Source organism: Somniosus microcephalus, unplaced genomic scaffold (assembly GCF_052327205.1).
Source record: "Somniosus microcephalus isolate GS21.2 unplaced genomic scaffold, FLI_Smic_1.0 scaffold134, whole genome shotgun sequence".
Lineage (NCBI taxonomy): Eukaryota > Metazoa > Chordata > Chondrichthyes > Squaliformes > Somniosidae > Somniosus > Somniosus microcephalus.
In genome coordinates, this window is record NW_028225321.1 from 452,501 (window position 1) to 462,739 (window position 10,239).

General features: G+C 53.9%; 6 non-coding genes across 6 annotated transcripts; all 6 read right to left on the reverse strand.

The window, feature by feature from the left end:
• Nucleotides 1-2,051: 2,051 nt before the first annotated feature.
• Nucleotides 2,052-2,124, reverse strand: trnam-cau (transfer RNA methionine (anticodon CAU)). Its single transcript has one exon. It is a non-coding gene; the product is annotated as a tRNA-Met (tRNA).
• Nucleotides 2,125-3,299: 1,175 nt separating this feature from the next.
• Nucleotides 3,300-3,372, reverse strand: trnam-cau (transfer RNA methionine (anticodon CAU)). The gene has a single exon. It is a non-coding gene; the product is annotated as a tRNA-Met (tRNA).
• A 2,411-nt stretch (nt 3,373-5,783) lies between these two features.
• Nucleotides 5,784-5,856, reverse strand: trnam-cau (transfer RNA methionine (anticodon CAU)). Its single transcript has one exon. It is a non-coding gene; the product is annotated as a tRNA-Met (tRNA).
• Nucleotides 5,857-8,267: 2,411 nt separating this feature from the next.
• On the reverse strand, nt 8,268-8,340 carry trnam-cau (transfer RNA methionine (anticodon CAU)). The gene has a single exon. It is a non-coding gene; the product is annotated as a tRNA-Met (tRNA).
• Nucleotides 8,341-9,515: 1,175 nt separating this feature from the next.
• trnam-cau (transfer RNA methionine (anticodon CAU)) lies at nt 9,516-9,588 on the reverse strand. Its single transcript has one exon. It is a non-coding gene; the product is annotated as a tRNA-Met (tRNA).
• Nucleotides 9,589-9,676: 88 nt separating this feature from the next.
• trnar-acg (transfer RNA arginine (anticodon ACG)) lies at nt 9,677-9,749 on the reverse strand. Its single transcript has one exon. It is a non-coding gene; the product is annotated as a tRNA-Arg (tRNA).
• Between the last annotated feature and the right edge of the window lie 490 nt (nt 9,750-10,239).

The window sequence follows — 10,239 nt, forward strand, 5'->3', positions numbered from 1 at the left end:
GTTCGACTCCGGCTTGAAGGAGCGGGCGTTCTTGTGCAGTAAGTGAGCGGTAAGGAGCTTTCAGCTCAAGGCAGTGCTCTTAACTTGACGCTAGTTTACATGTTGCTGCTGAGGCACAGGACACCTCCATTGCTTGAGCAGTTGCATCTGCACACCAGCAGGGAGTGCCTTTGAGCAGCAATGCACCAAAACACCCACCACTCTCTTTCAGGCAAAACCTCAGGCAAAAGAATTCATCTATCAGTCAGACAGGGCTCTCGGCTGCTCCCTCACGCTCGTGGCGGCTGCTACTTTCCGGTCACCTCGCTTCCCTTCCGTCGGCTCGGGCTCTTTCTCGGCTTCTTTCCCCATTTCTCTGACTTCCCGCCCTGCCGTTGCTCGGTAACGCCGATTGGAGCAAAGCGTTGAAAGAGATCAGGGAGCGGGCTAACCCAAAGCAGGAGATCCCTGCTGGTGGCGCAGCAACTCAGAGGCGAGTGCTAAGGAGCTACTGAGAAGCAAACTTGGTGCAATTGTAAGACGCAGCTGGGGAATTAGCTCAAATGGTAGAGCGCTCGCTTTGCATGTGAGAGGTAGCGGGATCGATGCCTGCATTCTCCACTCCTCTTTTGGCTCGGGGCAATGGCTCAAACGCAACAGTGGTGTCAGCTGTCGGTGAACCTGTGTACTTCCGAAGGGTCTCCACACGCTGAGGGACAGAGGGGCCAAGGGACATCAAATCCTTTGGTGTGCCGTAGCAGCAAGTCTTGTGCAGCCAAAATGGAAAGCTGAGATGAGGGATAAAAAAGCTTTGCAAGTATCAATGCCTTCTCTGAGGATTGAACTCAGGATCTTTAGATTATGAGACTGACGCGCTGCCTACTGCGCTAAGAAGGCACTGGCCGTGCAAACTGCTGGGCAGCATGACCAAGTAGGTGCGCTTGCGAGGCATCTAGAGCCATAATGCAAAGTGCGTAAAAAAGATTAAGCCAGGTAGGAGTCGAACCTACAATCTTCTGATCCGTAGTGAGACGCGTTATCCATTGCGCCACTGGCACAGCCTCTCCAGAGCAGCGGGCAACTCACAGTCCCACAACACTGCGGCATCAGCAGGTACACCAGGCCGCGAGCGTCAAAAGGCGCACGGCGGACAATCACCAAAGCGAGACACCTTTGCCGCTTCCCTTCGATTTTCAGGTGGTAGAGCGGAGGACTGCAGTGGAAAAAAAGCAAAGCAAAGTCGTCGTTAGGTCGCTGGTTCGACTCCGGCTTGAAGGAGCGGGCGTTCTTGTGCAGTAAGTGAGCGGTAAGGAGCTTTTAGCTCAAGGCAGTGCTCTTAACTTGACGCTAGTTTACATGTTGCTGCTGAGGCACAGGACACCTCCATTGCTTGAGCAGTTGCATCTGCACACCAGCAGGGAGTGCCTTTGAGCAGCAATGCACCAAAACACCCACCACTCTCTTTCAGGCAAAACCTCAGGCAAAAGAATTCATCTATCAGTCAGACAGGGCTCTCGGCTGCTCCCTCACGCTCGTGGCGGCTGCTACTTTCCGGTCACCTCGCTTCCCTTCCGTCGGCTCGGGCTCTTTCTCGGCTTCTTTCCCCATTTCTCTGACTTCCCGCCCTGCCGTTGCTCGGTAACGCCGATTGGAGCAAAGCGTTGAAAGAGATCAGGGAGCGGGCTAACCCAAAGCAGGAGATCCCTGCTGGTGGCGCAGCAACTCAGAGGCGAGTGCTAAGGAGCTACTGAGAAGCAAACTTGGTGCAATTGTAAGACGCAGCTTGGGAATTAGCTCAAATGGTAGAGCGCTCGCTTTGCATGTGAGAGGTAGCGGGATCGATGCCTGCATTCTCCACTCCTCTTTTGGCTCGGGGCAATGGCTCAAACGCAACAGTGGTGTCAGCTGTCGGTGAACCCGTGTACTTCCGAAGGGTCTCCACACGCTGAGGTACAGAGGGGCCAAGGGACATCAAATCCTTTGGTGTGCCGTAGCAGCAAGTCTTGTCGATAGTCTTGTGCAGCAAAAATGGAAAGCTGAGATGAGGGATAAAAATGCTTTGCAAGTATCAATGCCTTCTCTGAGGATCGAACTCAGGACCTTCAGATTATGAGACTGACGCGCTGCCTACTGCGCTAAGAAGGCACTGGCCGTGCAAACTGCTGGGCAGCATGACCAAGTAGGTGCGCTTGCGAGGCATCTAGAGCCATAATGCAAAGTGCGTAAAAAAGATTAAGCCAGGTAGGAGTCGAACCTACAATCTTCTGATCCGTAGTGAGACGCGTTATCCATTGCGCCACTGGCACAGCCTCTCCAGAGCAGCTGGCAACTCACAGTCCCACAACACTGCGGCATCAGCAGGTACACCAGGCCGCGAGCGTCAAAAGGCGCACGGCGGACAATCACCAAAGCGAGACACCTTTGCCGCTTCCCTTCGATTTTCAGGTGGTAGAGCGGAGGACTGCAGTGGAAAAAAAGCAAAGCAAAGTCGTCGTTAGGTCGCTGGTTCGACTCCGGCTTGAAGGAGCGGGCGTTCTTGTGCAGTAAGTGAGCGGTAAGGAGCTTTTAGCTCAAGGCAGTGCTCTTAACTTGACGCTAGTTTACATGTTGCTGCTGAGGCACAGGACACCTCCATTGCTTGAGCAGTTGCATCTGCACACCAGCAGGGAGTGCCTTTGAGCAGCAATGCACCAAAACACCCACCACTCTCTTTCAGGCAAAACCTCAGGCAAAAGAATTCATCTATCAGTCAGACAGGGCTCTCGGCTGCTCCCTCACGCTCGTGGCGGCTGCTACTTTCCGGTCACCTCGCTTCCCTTCCGTCGGCTCGGGCTCTTTCTCGGCTTCTTTCCCCATTTCTCTGACTTCCCGCCCTGCCGTTGCTCGGTAACGCCGATTGGAGCAAAGCGTTGAAAGAGATCAGGGAGCGGGCTAACCCAAAGCAGGAGATCCCTGCTGGTGGCGCAGCAACTCAGAGGCGAGTGCTAAGGAGCTACTGAGAAGCAAACTTGGTGCAATTGTAAGACGCAGCTTGGGAATTAGCTCAAATGGTAGAGCGCTCGCTTTGCATGTGAGAGGTAGCGGGATCGATGCCTGCATTCTCCACTCCTCTTTTGGCTCGGGGCAATGGCTCAAACGCAACAGTGGTGTCAGCTGTCGGTGAACCCGTGTACTTCCGAAGGGTCTCCACACGCTGAGGTACAGAGGGGCCAAGGGACATCAAATCCTTTGGTGTGCCGTAGCAGCAAGTCTTGTCGATAGTCTTGTGCAGCAAAAATGGAAAGCTGAGATGAGGGATAAAAATGCTTTGCAAGTATCAATGCCTTCTCTGAGGATCGAACTCAGGACCTTCAGATTATGAGACTGACGCGCTGCCTACTGCGCTAAGAAGGCACTTGCCATGCAAACTGCTGGGCAGCATGACCAAGTAGGTGCGCTTGCGAGGCATCTAGCGCCATAATGCAAAGTGCGTAAAAAAGTTCGAGCCAGGTAGGAGTCGAACCTACAATCTTCTGATCCGTAGTCAGACGCTTTATCCATTGCGCCACAGGCCCAGCCTGTACAGAGCAGCTGGCAACTCACAGTCCCACAACACTGCGGCATCAGCAGGTACACCAGGCCGGGAGCGTCAAAAGGCGCACGGCGGACAATCACCAAAGCGAGACACCTTTGCCACTTCCCTTCGATTTTCAGGTGGTAGAGCGGAGGACTGCAGTGGAAAAAAAGCAAAGCAAAGTCGTCGTTAGGTCGCTGGTTCGACTCCGGCTTGAAGGAGCGGGCGTTCTTGTGCAGTAAGTGAGCGGTAAGGAGCTTTCAGCTCAAGGCAGTGCTCTTAACTTGACGCTAGTTTACATGTTGCTGCTGAGGCACAGGACACCTCCATTGCTTGAGCAGTTGCATCTGCACACCAGCAGGGAGTGCCTTTGAGCAGCAATGCACCAAAACACCCACCACTCTCTTTCAGGCAAAACCTCAGGCAAAAGAATTCATCTATCAGTCAGACAGGGCTCTCGGCTGCTCCCTCACGCTCGTGGCGGCTGCTACTTTCCGGTCACCTCGCTTCCCTTCCGTCGGCTCGGGCTCTTTCTCGGCTTCTTTCCCCATTTCTCTGACTTCCCGCCCTGCCGTTGCTCGGTAACGCCGATTGGAGCAAAGCGTTGAAAGAGATCAGGGAGCGGGCTAACCCAAAGCAGGAGATCCCTGCTGGTGGCGCAGCAACTCAGAGGCGAGTGCTAAGGAGCTACTGAGAAGCAAACTTGGTGCAATTGTAAGACGCAGCTGGGGAATTAGCTCAAATGGTAGAGCGCTCGCTTTGCATGTGAGAGGTAGCGGGATCGATGCCTGCATTCTCCACTCCTCTTTTGGCTCGGGGCAATGGCTCAAACGCAACAGTGGTGTCAGCTGTCGGTGAACCTGTGTACTTCCGAAGGGTCTCCACACGCTGAGGGACAGAGGGGCCAAGGGACATCAAATCCTTTGGTGTGCCGTAGCAGCAAGTCTTGTGCAGCCAAAATGGAAAGCTGAGATGAGGGATAAAAAAGCTTTGCAAGTATCAATGCCTTCTCTGAGGATTGAACTCAGGATCTTTAGATTATGAGACTGACGCGCTGCCTACTGCGCTAAGAAGGCACTGGCCGTGCAAACTGCTGGGCAGCATGACCAAGTAGGTGCGCTTGCGAGGCATCTAGAGCCATAATGCAAAGTGCGTAAAAAAGATTAAGCCAGGTAGGAGTCGAACCTACAATCTTCTGATCCGTAGTGAGACGCGTTATCCATTGCGCCACTGGCACAGCCTCTCCAGAGCAGCGGGCAACTCACAGTCCCACAACACTGCGGCATCAGCAGGTACACCAGGCCGCGAGCGTCAAAAGGCGCACGGCGGACAATCACCAAAGCGAGACACCTTTGCCGCTTCCCTTCGATTTTCAGGTGGTAGAGCGGAGGACTGCAGTGGAAAAAAAGCAAAGCAAAGTCGTCGTTAGGTCGCTGGTTCGACTCCGGCTTGAAGGAGCGGGCGTTCTTGTGCAGTAAGTGAGCGGTAAGGAGCTTTCAGCTCAAGGCAGTGCTCTTAACTTGACGCTAGTTTACATGTTGCTGCTGAGGCACAGGACACCTCCATTGCTTGAGCAGTTGCATCTGCACACCAGCAGGGAGTGCCTTTGAGCAGCAATGCACCAAAACACCCACCACTCTCTTTCAGGCAAAACCTCAGGCAAAAGAATTCATCTATCAGTCAGACAGGGCTCTCGGCTGCTCCCTCACGCTCGTGGCGGCTGCTACTTTCCGGTCACCTCGCTTCCCTTCCGTCGGCTCGGGCTCTTTCTCGGCTTCTTTCCCCATTTCTCTGACTTCCCGCCCTGCCGTTGCTCGGTAACGCCGATTGGAGCAAAGCGTTGAAAGAGATCAGGGAGCGGGCTAACCCAAAGCAGGAGATCCCTGCTGGTGGCGCAGCAACTCAGAGGCGAGTGCTAAGGAGCTACTGAGAAGCAAACTTGGTGCAATTGTAAGACGCAGCTTGGGAATTAGCTCAAATGGTAGAGCGCTCGCTTTGCATGTGAGAGGTAGCGGGATCGATGCCTGCATTCTCCACTCCTCTTTTGGCTCGGGGCAATGGCTCAAACGCAACAGTGGTGTCAGCTGTCGGTGAACCCGTGTACTTCCGAAGGGTCTCCACACGCTGAGGTACAGAGGGGCCAAGGGACATCAAATCCTTTGGTGTGCCGTAGCAGCAAGTCTTGTCGATAGTCTTGTGCAGCAAAAATGGAAAGCTGAGATGAGGGATAAAAATGCTTTGCAAGTATCAATGCCTTCTCTGAGGATCGAACTCAGGACCTTCAGATTATGAGACTGACGCGCTGCCTACTGCGCTAAGAAGGCACTGGCCGTGCAAACTGCTGGGCAGCATGACCAAGTAGGTGCGCTTGCGAGGCATCTAGAGCCATAATGCAAAGTGCGTAAAAAAGATTAAGCCAGGTAGGAGTCGAACCTACAATCTTCTGATCCGTAGTGAGACGCGTTATCCATTGCGCCACTGGCACAGCCTCTCCAGAGCAGCTGGCAACTCACAGTCCCACAACACTGCGGCATCAGCAGGTACACCAGGCCGCGAGCGTCAAAAGGCGCACGGCGGACAATCACCAAAGCGAGACACCTTTGCCGCTTCCCTTCGATTTTCAGGTGGTAGAGCGGAGGACTGCAGTGGAAAAAAAGCAAAGCAAAGTCGTCGTTAGGTCGCTGGTTCGACTCCGGCTTGAAGGAGCGGGCGTTCTTGTGCAGTAAGTGAGCGGTAAGGAGCTTTTAGCTCAAGGCAGTGCTCTTAACTTGACGCTAGTTTACATGTTGCTGCTGAGGCACAGGACACCTCCATTGCTTGAGCAGTTGCATCTGCACACCAGCAGGGAGTGCCTTTGAGCAGCAATGCACCAAAACACCCACCACTCTCTTTCAGGCAAAACCTCAGGCAAAAGAATTCATCTATCAGTCAGACAGGGCTCTCGGCTGCTCCCTCACGCTCGTGGCGGCTGCTACTTTCCGGTCACCTCGCTTCCCTTCCGTCGGCTCGGGCTCTTTCTCGGCTTCTTTCCCCATTTCTCTGACTTCCCGCCCTGCCGTTGCTCGGTAACGCCGATTGGAGCAAAGCGTTGAAAGAGATCAGGGAGCGGGCTAACCCAAAGCAGGAGATCCCTGCTGGTGGCGCAGCAACTCAGAGGCGAGTGCTAAGGAGCTACTGAGAAGCAAACTTGGTGCAATTGTAAGACGCAGCTGGGGAATTAGCTCAAATGGTAGAGCGCTCGCTTTGCATGTGAGAGGTAGCGGGATCGATGCCTGCATTCTCCACTCCTCTTTTGGCTCGGGGCAATGGCTCAAACGCAACAGTGGTGTCAGCTGTCGGTGAACCTGTGTACTTCCGAAGGGTCTCCACACGCTGAGGGACAGAGGGGCCAAGGGACATCAAATCCTTTGGTGTGCCGTAGCAGCAAGTCTTGTGCAGCCAAAATGGAAAGCTGAGATGAGGGATAAAAAAGCTTTGCAAGTATCAATGCCTTCTCTGAGGATTGAACTCAGGATCTTTAGATTATGAGACTGACGCGCTGCCTACTGCGCTAAGAAGGCACTGGCCGTGCAAACTGCTGGGCAGCATGACCAAGTAGGTGCGCTTGCGAGGCATCTAGAGCCATAATGCAAAGTGCGTAAAAAAGATTAAGCCAGGTAGGAGTCGAACCTACAATCTTCTGATCCGTAGTGAGACGCGTTATCCATTGCGCCACTGGCACAGCCTCTCCAGAGCAGCGGGCAACTCACAGTCCCACAACACTGCGGCATCAGCAGGTACACCAGGCCGCGAGCGTCAAAAGGCGCACGGCGGACAATCACCAAAGCGAGACACCTTTGCCGCTTCCCTTCGATTTTCAGGTGGTAGAGCGGAGGACTGCAGTGGAAAAAAAGCAAAGCAAAGTCGTCGTTAGGTCGCTGGTTCGACTCCGGCTTGAAGGAGCGGGCGTTCTTGTGCAGTAAGTGAGCGGTAAGGAGCTTTTAGCTCAAGGCAGTGCTCTTAACTTGACGCTAGTTTACATGTTGCTGCTGAGGCACAGGACACCTCCATTGCTTGAGCAGTTGCATCTGCACACCAGCAGGGAGTGCCTTTGAGCAGCAATGCACCAAAACACCCACCACTCTCTTTCAGGCAAAACCTCAGGCAAAAGAATTCATCTATCAGTCAGACAGGGCTCTCGGCTGCTCCCTCACGCTCGTGGCGGCTGCTACTTTCCGGTCACCTCGCTTCCCTTCCGTCGGCTCGGGCTCTTTCTCGGCTTCTTTCCCCATTTCTCTGACTTCCCGCCCTGCCGTTGCTCGGTAACGCCGATTGGAGCAAAGCGTTGAAAGAGATCAGGGAGCGGGCTAACCCAAAGCAGGAGATCCCTGCTGGTGGCGCAGCAACTCAGAGGCGAGTGCTAAGGAGCTACTGAGAAGCAAACTTGGTGCAATTGTAAGACGCAGCTTGGGAATTAGCTCAAATGGTAGAGCGCTCGCTTTGCATGTGAGAGGTAGCGGGATCGATGCCTGCATTCTCCACTCCTCTTTTGGCTCGGGGCAATGGCTCAAACGCAACAGTGGTGTCAGCTGTCGGTGAACCCGTGTACTTCCGAAGGGTCTCCACACGCTGAGGTACAGAGGGGCCAAGGGACATCAAATCCTTTGGTGTGCCGTAGCAGCAAGTCTTGTCGATAGTCTTGTGCAGCAAAAATGGAAAGCTGAGATGAGGGATAAAAATGCTTTGCAAGTATCAATGCCTTCTCTGAGGATCGAACTCAGGACCTTCAGATTATGAGACTGACGCGCTGCCTACTGCGCTAAGAAGGCACTGGCCGTGCAAACTGCTGGGCAGCATGACCAAGTAGGTGCGCTTGCGAGGCATCTAGAGCCATAATGCAAAGTGCGTAAAAAAGATTAAGCCAGGTAGGAGTCGAACCTACAATCTTCTGATCCGTAGTGAGACGCGTTATCCATTGCGCCACTGGCACAGCCTCTCCAGAGCAGCTGGCAACTCACAGTCCCACAACACTGCGGCATCAGCAGGTACACCAGGCCGCGAGCGTCAAAAGGCGCACGGCGGACAATCACCAAAGCGAGACACCTTTGCCGCTTCCCTTCGATTTTCAGGTGGTAGAGCGGAGGACTGCAGTGGAAAAAAAGCAAAGCAAAGTCGTCGTTAGGTCGCTGGTTCGACTCCGGCTTGAAGGAGCGGGCGTTCTTGTGCAGTAAGTGAGCGGTAAGGAGCTTTTAGCTCAAGGCAGTGCTCTTAACTTGACGCTAGTTTACATGTTGCTGCTGAGGCACAGGACACCTCCATTGCTTGAGCAGTTGCATCTGCACACCAGCAGGGAGTGCCTTTGAGCAGCAATGCACCAAAACACCCACCACTCTCTTTCAGGCAAAACCTCAGGCAAAAGAATTCATCTATCAGTCAGACAGGGCTCTCGGCTGCTCCCTCACGCTCGTGGCGGCTGCTACTTTCCGGTCACCTCGCTTCCCTTCCGTCGGCTCGGGCTCTTTCTCGGCTTCTTTCCCCATTTCTCTGACTTCCCGCCCTGCCGTTGCTCGGTAACGCCGATTGGAGCAAAGCGTTGAAAGAGATCAGGGAGCGGGCTAACCCAAAGCAGGAGATCCCTGCTGGTGGCGCAGCAACTCAGAGGCGAGTGCTAAGGAGCTACTGAGAAGCAAACTTGGTGCAATTGTAAGACGCAGCTTGGGAATTAGCTCAAATGGTAGAGCGCTCGCTTTGCATGTGAGAGGTAGCGGGATCGATGCCTGCATTCTCCACTCCTCTTTTGGCTCGGGGCAATGGCTCAAACGCAACAGTGGTGTCAGCTGTCGGTGAACCCGTGTACTTCCGAAGGGTCTCCACACGCTGAGGTACAGAGGGGCCAAGGGACATCAAATCCTTTGGTGTGCCGTAGCAGCAAGTCTTGTCGATAGTCTTGTGCAGCAAAAATGGAAAGCTGAGATGAGGGATAAAAATGCTTTGCAAGTATCAATGCCTTCTCTGAGGATCGAACTCAGGACCTTCAGATTATGAGACTGACGCGCTGCCTACTGCGCTAAGAAGGCACTTGCCATGCAAACTGCTGGGCAGCATGACCAAGTAGGTGCGCTTGCGAGGCATCTAGCGCCATAATGCAAAGTGCGTAAAAAAGTTCGAGCCAGGTAGGAGTCGAACCTACAATCTTCTGATCCGTAGTCAGACGCGTTATCCATTGCGCCACAGGCCCAGCCTGTACAGAGCAGCTGGCAACTCACAGTCCCACAACACTGCGGCATCAGCAGGTACACCAGGCCGGGAGCGTCAAAAGGCGCACGGCGGACAATCACCAAAGCGAGACACCTTTGCCACTTCCCTTCGATTTTCAGGTGGTAGAGCGGAGGACTGCAGTGGAAAAAAAGCAAAGCAAAGTCGTCGTTAGGTCGCTGGTTCGACTCCGGCTTGAAGGAGCGGGCGTTCTTGTGCAGTAAGTGAGCGGTAAGGAGCTTTCAGCTCAAGGCAGTGCTCTTAACTTGACGCTAGTTTACATGTTGCTGCTGAGGCACAGGACACCTCCATTGCTTGAGCAGTTGCATCTGCACACCAGCAGGGAGTGCCTTTGAGCAGCAATGCACCAAAACACCCACCACTCTCTTTCAGGCAAAACCTCAGGCAAAAGAATTCATCTATCAGTCAGACAGGGCTCTCGGCTGCTCCCTCACGCTCGTGGCGGCTGCTAC